This window comes from Delphinapterus leucas, chromosome 1, assembly GCF_059928025.1.
Source record: "Delphinapterus leucas isolate spDelLeu-1000000601 "Yukka" chromosome 1, BTC_Dleu_Yukka2, whole genome shotgun sequence".
Lineage (NCBI taxonomy): Eukaryota > Metazoa > Chordata > Mammalia > Artiodactyla > Monodontidae > Delphinapterus > Delphinapterus leucas.
Window position 1 is genome coordinate 35,783,093 of NC_143129.1, and position 10,011 is coordinate 35,793,103.

Consider the following 10,011-nt stretch of genomic DNA (forward strand, 5'->3'; position numbering starts at 1 on the left):
ATATTTCCAATCCTGTGCTATTGGCCGGACAAAGAGACAGATGGTAATGCTGTTTCTCTGATGCAAAGGATGGAGGTCATGATGGGAAGACTTCAGGGGCTGAAGGAGAAATGGGTAGCCTGCAGGGTCGGTGTCAAAGAGATGAGAGGGCCGTCCCTCCATGCTGACTGACGTGGGTGCAGATGACGCAATCGAAAGAGCTCTGCACTGCATCTCTTGGTATGGGACTGAAATTGGAGAAGTCAGAGACTTCCACAGTGGTTTCTGGTGTTTCTCCATTGGTCATTGAGCCTGTGGAGGAAAACCTGGAAAATGAGCTAATAGCCATATAGGAAGTATATTAAAGGAGATTTGATTTTAATCTAGATCAACCATTCCTGAAGTCGGAATCATCAGGGCAGTCTCTTAAACATGCAAATTCTTAGGTTCTGTCCCAGACCTACTAAAGCAGAATCTTCAAGGGCAGAGCCTCAGAATTGGCATTTTAAATAATCTCCCCAGGAAATTCATTTGTAGCTATTTCAAAAGCTGGCATTTGGAATCACTATTCCTACCAAGGGAGAGAGACTTGCTGCTCAGATCTAGAGGGTTTTAAATTGAACATCAAGGGGGAGTTATATCCATGTGACCCCAATTTGACAATGTGGGCGAGAAGCTTGTAGCAGTAGAATCAGAATGGACCTGGGAATCAGCCCTGCTCTAACACCCACTAGCTTTGCTTTGTGGCCTTAGGCAAAATACTTCATATTTGTAAAACTTGCCTTTCCCACCTCCAATTTTTCTTTAGCTCTTCTTCGTTTGACATTCTCAGCTCAGGATAACTAAGACTTTCATGATATTTTCTTGTCTATCCAAATTGTCCCACACTAGTCAAGCTTAAGATGGGCTTTACTGTACATGCTGCCACCTCACAAATGTGTATTTTAAACTTCAAGCATTGTGTCCCAGCACTGTACTGCCCAGGATATAGCAATTATGTTTTTCCTCAACACATTCTGACAAGCTTCCTATCTTCTTTTCCCATTCTCCTTTTATGGTCCTGTGGTATCTCATATCACATTATTTAGTCGACTAGTTACTTGCACACACACACACAAACACGCACACACACACACACACACAAACTCACACACACATACATAATTATAATAGTGTGCTATATTCATTCTTGAGAGAAAAGGGACACTGGCTGTATTTTAATACTCTCCACTTGACTTAAAAGGGAACCAGTGTGTTACCACCTGCTCTAAAACCTAAACTCTGAGCTCCTTTGAGAGCTTTGTAAATTATAAATGACTAAGATTTAATTTTGTACCTCTGAGATGTCCTCATATTGTTAATTTGCTCTTCCAAGGTATCTCAGATTTTCTTCACTTGGTGCCAGGTTAGTAATCCAGGAAGGAACACTTAGAAATTAGAATCGTCATTGCAGACATGCGGTCACATGGCTATCCCATAATATATTCATGAGTTGAATTTTTTTCATAGAGTTAAAAAGACCTCAAGCTTCTCTTCATCACAACCAACTCGCTTCATCAGATCTTTCCAGGGAGAATCCAAATAGAGCTCTGGACTCGCAGTCAGAAGACCTGGGTTCTCCTCCAAGCAAAACTTTACCAATCTTGTGACCTTAGGCTAGTCACTAATCTCAGCCCCTTTTCCCCACACTCTTATTCAGTGGTGATAATAAGCCTTTTCTGCTTCACATGTCTATGAAGATATGATAAGAAAAATATATGCAATGTACTTTGAAAAATATAAAATACCATATGAAATAAGGTGTAACAATTTATTATTGTGTTTGGAGAACAAGAGATGACAAATCTAATAATACCATTTGACTTCCCATCATCCATAAAAATGAATATTTTACAGGGTCTTTTTAATAGTCAAAAATTAAATTGTGCTAAGTGTCAAATAGTGTTTCAAGCTGAAAAGGGAATCCCGGGCTTCCCTGGTGGCGCAGTGGTTGAGAGTCCACCTGCCGATGCAGGGGACACTGTCCGGGAAGATCCCACATGCCGCGGAGCGGCTGGACCCGTGAGCCATGGCCGCTGAGCCTGCGCGTCCGGAGCCTGTTGCTCTGCAACGGGAGAGGCCACAACAGTGAGAGGTCCGCGTATCGCACAAAAAAAAAAAAAAAAAAGGGAATCCCTTAGGGAAAAGTGCAGGAAGTTGGCTTGTTTTATCTCTCCTAACTTATATGTTGCTACTTTCCATTAGGAACATTTTTCCTTTTCTTTGAAATTGGACTGTGACTATTTCTAAGCATAGGTGACAACCTTAGTGTTTGTTTATTTTACAGTGACCATGTTTGCTCCAGGATTTTTATTCTTTATTTGAGAAGAAACATGGTATACTTAACTTTTATCATCAATAAATATATGATAATACCTTGGTAACTATTCCAGGTGCCAAGGAAGATGTCAGGATACAAAAGACATGGTCCCTACCTATCAACACCTAAGGGTGTTGATAACTTGATTGCAGACTTGGGTATATATTGAATTGTACCAAAATATAGTAGGTAATAAACAGCAGCCATGAAGGTATAGTCTGTTTGTGTTGTGTATGAGCAGAGTGTAGCATGCACTAAGGAAGTTAGAAACGGTGAAAGAGAAAGTTGACCAGATAGTGGAAGCAATATGCAGAGTTCCTTGAAAGCAGAATGTTAAGCAAAGGGAGCTTTGCAGATCATTATGCTACAGAGAACCTTAAGATGATTATCTTAGCACAAGTTTCCCAAAATAATGCCTAAGGCAAAGCATAAGGACTAATGATTTATTGGGGATATATTCCCAGGGTCTCAAGAATGAGAGAATAAAGGAAGAGACATGGAAGAACGGCAGTCAAATATGAAAAGATACAATGCCAAGCTGGCCACAGCTTCACAAAAAGAGCTGATTGCTTCATCTTGCAGGACATCTTTGGAGAGGCTGTATGAAACCCATGAAGTTAGAGGAGAGTGCAAGCAATTTAATTTCAGTCCTTCCTGTTTCCTGACTCATATTCATCCAAGTCTGCTCCATTATGTGTTAATGTCCCCTTGCTTCTAGGTTGGGTCAGCTGCGTCCAGGCAGCAGCTAGGGAAGACAGAGTCTCTGGGTCCAGTCCAGTGAGGGCAAAGGTACAGGTTGGTACTGCAAGTAGGTCTATGGTGGTTACAGCAGTAGGAGCTGTAGCTTGGTGACTGTAGTCATGGAACAACCATTGCTTTAAAGCAAGACAAATGTTCAAGGCCCATGGTTAAGAGAGGGGCTTGTGAGCTGGGTCAAGGAGATGTAGGATGGCACATAAACTGAGTCCAGTCTCAAACTGGTATTTGGTGCACGAGAGGATGATAGAGGTCAGGTAAAGAAAAAGAAAATCAATGAGGAAATCGGTCAGAATGATCACCTGTGGGATGTGAGCCTGCACTAGAATAAAGGGAGTGGTATGAAACACAGAGATGAATATAGAAATATTTCAGAAGAAAAGCCTTCTGTTGGTGTTAAGTGAAAATATGAGATAGGGGAAATACAAGAGTGAAAATTAAGCAAGTAAACATATTCCTAAAGTGGGTCAGAGTCAAGGTCCTGTGAGCAGAACATTCTCTGTTACAGTTTTCTTGAGTACATTGTGGTGAATTATCATAAGATCTAGAATGCTGTGTTCAAGGAGTAATTTTGATTGAGTGGTTAAAATTAAGTGTATGCCTCCCATTTTACCTGTGGTACCATACCCATTCTACAAGTGTAGTTGAATTAGGATTAAATGCACAACTGAGATATCAGAATATATCAGCGTTTCCATCTGACTGTTTCCCACTGTTGCTTGTGTTTGTCATTCTTCTGAATCTTAAGTAATATGACAGAGAAGTTACTATATATTCAAACTGTCCTTTTTCACTGGACTTGTAGACTGGTCACAATGGACATTTGTTGAGTCCCTTAGTGTAGTAATTATCCCATTTCCCCCATTGTGAGCTATCTTATTCAATGTCCTCCCCTGACAAGCAGGAACATAAGCATGGAGTAAGTTCTAATGATGCCCTATCCAAAGATAGGGCACACCTTTCCTTTGGTTATGGTGCATGGAGTTAAGCAATTACCGGGGTGGGGGGTGTGTGGGGGAACAAACCTTAAATTCAAATAACAGGCAAAGGAAACAGTCTAAAATTGGGTTATCTGTCCAAATGGGGCTGTAGGAAAACAAGGAGCCAAGTTTGAAGCCAGAGAGGTCAGAGGCTGAGAAGTGATGATATTGAATGAATCAAAGACTGCAGGGCGGAGATGAGCCTGGAATGATTTCCAGGCTACTGTGCAGATGCCCAAGGTAGCCCAGGAGGAGGGGACACACACACAGACAGTCCCCTGTGTTTTACCACCTGCATCAATGACTACTTCCCCCTGCCTCCCCTATTAAAAAAATCACTAGATTTAATGGGGAAAAAAATGCACTCCCTTTTTCAATATATACGAAATACCACTAGTCACGAAAGGGGGCATTTCCCTCCTCTACCCGTCTGGAGTTGTTGTGGCTGGACTAACAATAAGGTTGACACAAAATGAATTAACAGAAGAAAAAGAAACAATTTAATCATTTACATAGAGGTCTCATAGAAATGAGACCAAGGAGTGGCCCAAGCAGGCAGCTTTTATGCTTTTTTAGACAAAGAAACAATAAATTTGAGAGAAATTGAGAGGACAAAGTTTTGGGGTGCCCAATAAAGTGAAAAATCTAAACACAGTTTGGGCTGGGGGTAGTAAATGGAAGAAGTAACAAGGTTTGTTTACACAGTCTTCTTGGCCTGAATTCCCTATCTCTGGTGACAAGGTATCCTTCTCCCTCTAGATGCAGAGAGCACACCTTTCACATGAGAGATTTATGTCCTGCTTTCAGGAAGACAGAGGAGATGGTTAGAGTGTTCCTCTTGTGTTAGCCATTTCTTAAGTAACTTTAGTTCAAAATAATCAATGTGCCATTGAGGCACACTTTGAGGTGGCCCTCCCTGAACCCCAACACACTGAAGGGTTGCATGAGTGAGGACAACTGAAACAATAATACAGACATTTAAACAGTGAGAAGCTAGTCCACAGACCACAATCTGAGACTGCCGTGTTGAATCACTCTCTTCTGAGGAGTCATTGGCCCTTTTGGTGAGGGTGCTCCCAATTCTTAATGCACAGCAAGCATTTGGTGGCTACATGGCAGTCAAAAGTAAATCTCAGTTAAGCTGTTTACCTGAAATCATATATATATATTTTTTTTTATGGTACGCGGGCCTCTCACTGTTGTGGCCTCTCCCGTTGTGGAGCACAGGCTCCGGACGCGCAGGCTCAGCGGCCATGGCTCACGGGCCCAGCCACTCCACGGCATGTGGGATCTTCCCAGACTGGGGCATGAACCCGTGTCCCCTGCATCGGCAGGTGGACTCTCAACTACTGTGCCACCAGGGAAGCCCATGAAATCATAATTTTGTTAACCCATGGAAAGAGTTTTATGTTTTATGCTGTGCTGTGTTTCTTATGGAACTGAGTCTGAGTACTAAACATGAAGAATAATAAATTTGTTTTTGGAACAAATAGTTGGAAAATGGCATTTCATAAAGGGAGGGAAGCAGTTATAAAGAAAGAATCATTAACTAACGTTAATTTCTTTCTTCTTAATATAGACATCGGATAAATGCCTAAAATATGTATTCTAAAAACCAACCATCATTTTGGTGTTTCAGAGGACTGCTTTTATCGATCAAATGGAATTGCTCATTCCAATGGCTGGGAAACATTATACAATGGTCATCTCTATTTTCCTTTAAAATTCTTCAACTAAAAAAAGAAGCTGAGTTTAAAAAATTACCTCTTCTGATATCAAAAGTAGACACAGTTACAGAACATATGTAGTAGATAACAGATGGATTAAATATGCTTTCTGCAAAGCCTACTTCAATAGTAGAAAATTGTTTTATAATTTTTAAAAGGAAATTAGAAGATGAGAATAGCATAGCATGGACTTTGGAAGCAGACTGATTTGAATCTCAGCTCTGTTATTTATTAACTTGTGACCATGGTAAGTTATTTTTGCCTCAGTTTCATCATCTGCAAAATGGGGATGATAATTTCTTCGTGTCTCACAGAGTTGTGAGGATTAAATAAAATAACTAAGGTAAATTGCTTAGAACAGTGCCTGACACATAGTAAGCACTCTGTGTTAGTGGCTGAAATTATCATTGCTAATTAAATTAAAAGGTGTGAGAAATCGTATTCAACAAATAAGCAACATAAACAAGATTTCAAAGAAGAATTGGTTACTCTCCCAAGAGAGCAAACTTTTTCAAGCATATTAAATGCACTGTTTTCCTCTAATGTTGTTCAATTATGAGTAGAAACCACCAGTTATGTAATAAAGAAGTATTTTTATTAAACAACTTCAAATAGCTTTATGTGGACTGAAATAAACTACATCTTTTGAAACTTTTGCAAATCAATACATGTTTTTGAATGAACAAAACTGGAATTTTTATTGCTTGGAAAAAATGTATACCCACTTAGTTTGAAAGATTTTTACCATATGATCTGTTGATTTTGTCTGCCACAAGTCAGGTTTTTAAAGTTTGCCCTATTTTATAGGTAGAGAATTTGAAACACAGACCACTGAGTGATTTGTTCAAAAATCACCAAAGAATCCATGATGAAGTGCTTTATCCCCTAACCATCTTCTCTCCCAAATCTATCTCTCTCCAATTTCCTCTCCAGATCAACTATCCATCATTTGATTCTTCTTCATTCATTCCCACATCAACAAAGATTCACACCCATAAAGTTTATGGACACTTCTCATCTCTTCTTCCTCAGTGTCACTGCATTAGTTCCGTCCCCCATCACTATGATTGTATTGTTCCAGTAGGTTTCTCAATTACCAGACTTGTCTCTCACCCTAAGCCTTTTTCCATAATGCAGTCAGAAAGAACTTTCCATAAGGAAAATCAGCAAAAGCAAAACCAAAAGAAAATAAAACAAAATTCTCTAGACTTGTACAGTGGTAGAAGAGAACAACAACATTTTAAAGGCTCCTCAGAGCCCTCAGGATACATTTCAAACTCCTCGCCTGATGTTTAAGGGTCTTCCTGGGAGAGTCCCTGCTCTTTCACTTCTCTCTTATTAGAACTCTTTTTCTACCATATTGAATTATTTGTAGGAACCCAAATAGTGTAAGTTCTGTCAGGTCTCCATGTGTTTACATAAACTGTTCCCTCTTCCTGGAATACAATTGACAGTCCTTTCCCCCACACCGTCCTTATTTGCCTGGTTAAAAGGTATTCATATTCAAGATTCAGATCGTGCCTGCTTCCCAGAGAAAAGTCTCCTGAATTGTATGTATGTATATTCCTCCTCCTACTATCACACTTGGAGTTTCTTCTTATACCACCTTCAAGGAGCATGAGCTCCTTGAACGTATGAACTGTGTCATATTAACTTTATCTACCACATAGGAATTAACAGATCTGGGACATGATTAAACAATACCTGTTCTAAACACTTATTCTATTTAGTGTAAACTTGCTTACCCAGAGTCTAGGCCATTGAAGCTGTTCAATGTGGACATCTAGTGGCCAAAGAGGGAAAATGATTTGGTTCTCAGCCTTTGTACCTATTATTAATAAACTCGTATTTAAGCTCCAGAGTTCTACACACTCCTGTGCCTTCTGACAATTTTCTACCACTTAAAGCAATTTTGCTCCCAGATACTCAGCTATTAAATAATAATACTTTATATGCTACCACTTTACTAACTACATTTATATTCTCATTTAATACACACATGCACACACAAAATGAGACAGTGTTTTGGTAAAATTATTCCTATTTTACTGGTGAGCAAATTGAGGTTCAGAAATGTTAATTAATTTTCCCAGAGTCATGGTAGTTATGTATAGAAACTGGAATTGAATCCAGGACTTTGGCCTCAAAAACATTCCTCTGTCATACAATTTATCAAATTGTTTCATAATTATTTATTCCTCTGTTTATAATTTGTCTTTGTTTTTCCATTACCTAGCACAGTGCCTGGTATATTGTGTGTGCATGATGTATGTTTGTTGATAAATGTTGTAAATAGTGCATAATCAAGTTATATCACAAAGAACTTTACTGGACTCAAACTGATGCATGGAGTTAACATTTGAATACCTTTTTTCATGTCCATGCTTTTGTATACACTATATCCTTGGTCTTGAAATATCCTCACCTTTGTCAGCTTGATAATCTCCCTCCCATGCATCAATTCAAATATTGTTTTCTCTTAAAATCTTCCCCAGTATTTCCCCTGGCAAAGAGATAAGTACTTCCTTCCTTGCATTCTCCAGCTCCCTAAATACTGCTCAGTTTCAGCACTGATCACATTCTTATAATTATTTGTTTACATGTCTGTCTTCTCCTTCAGACTATGAGATCTTTGTCAGAATTGCAGGCAGAGGGAACAGCAATATCAAAGCAGCAAGTTTTTGTTTTGGTTTGGTTTGGTTTTGGGTTTTTTAATTTTTAATGAAATATAGTTGATTTATAATGTTGTGTTAGTATCAGGTATACAGCAAAGTGATTCGGTTATACATATATTATTTTTTCAGATTTTTTTCCCTTATAGGTTATTACAAAGTTTTGAGCATATTTCCCTGTGCTATTCAGTAGGTCCTTGCTGGTTATTTATTTTATATATAATAGTATATATATATTAATCCCAAACTCCTAATTTATCCCTCTCCCCCTTTCCCCTTTGGTAACCATAAGTTTCTTTTCTATGTCTGTGGGTCTGTTTCTGTTTTGTATATAATTTCATTTGTATCATTTTTTTAGATTCCACATATAAGTGATATCATATGATATTTGTCCTCTGTCTGGCTTACTTCACTTAGTATGATAATTTCTAGGTCCATCCATGTTGCTGTAAATGGCATTATTTCATTATTTTTTATGGCTGAGTAAATATGTACCACATCTTCTTTATACATTCATCTGTCGATGGACATTTAGGTTGATTCCTTATCTTGGAGATTGTAAATAGTGCTGCATGTATCTTTTCAAATTATGTTTTTCTCCAGATATATGCCCAGGAGTGGGATTGCTGGATCATGTGTTAGTTCTGTTTTTAGTTTTTTAAGGAACGTTCATACTGTTCTCCATAGTGGCTGCACCAACTTACATTCCCACCAACAGTGTAGGAGGGGTTTTCTCCTCCACATGCTCTCCAGCATTTATTATTTGTAGAATTCTTGATGATGGCCATTCTGCCTGGTGTGAGGTGATACCTCATAGTAGTAAGCAGTCTTGATAATATGACAATGAGATTAGATTTTATAGTCTGTTGTCTTCAAATTGGAGTATGCATACTGCTAGAGGAATATAAACTCTTTCCAGTGGCTCTGCAAGGATAGGTTTATGAGAATCAGTTTCTAAATTCTCAGCTTCCATTTGTATTCTTCCTAGAAATCATACTTACTATCCAGGCACTCCCTTTTTCAATCAGCTTTCTCCCGCTTTACACAGAAAGGCAAGCTCCTAACCTTTCTCAGATAAACTTTAACTGTGCAGTATTACCAGCGGGGAGTGTGGGAGGAAAATTCAGGATGGCAAAGGGACAATTTAAAATATTGATGAAGATCTTGATGAAGTGAATGACACTCAGGTTGTTTCCAATTATTTGTTTTAATAAAGTTGAATGGTAGTTGGTAAATCACTAAAAATAATTTTTGAAAATAAACACTGATTTTTGGCACATAAATTCAGAAGAGTTTAAGTAATTCAATATAGAAACATATTCTTAAAATTAATAAAAATTAACTGTAACAAAACTTCCATTACCATCTGGATTTATATATGATCAAGAAATCTCTCTTTAACTTCAGAAACAAGAAAAATAGGAAGAGAATTTACCTTACATTATTCTAGCATGGGTAATAATAACTCCTGGATAGATATATTCTTTGCAGTGAGGGAAAGCTGTATTTATCATTTTGAGATATGTATTTGTAATTTT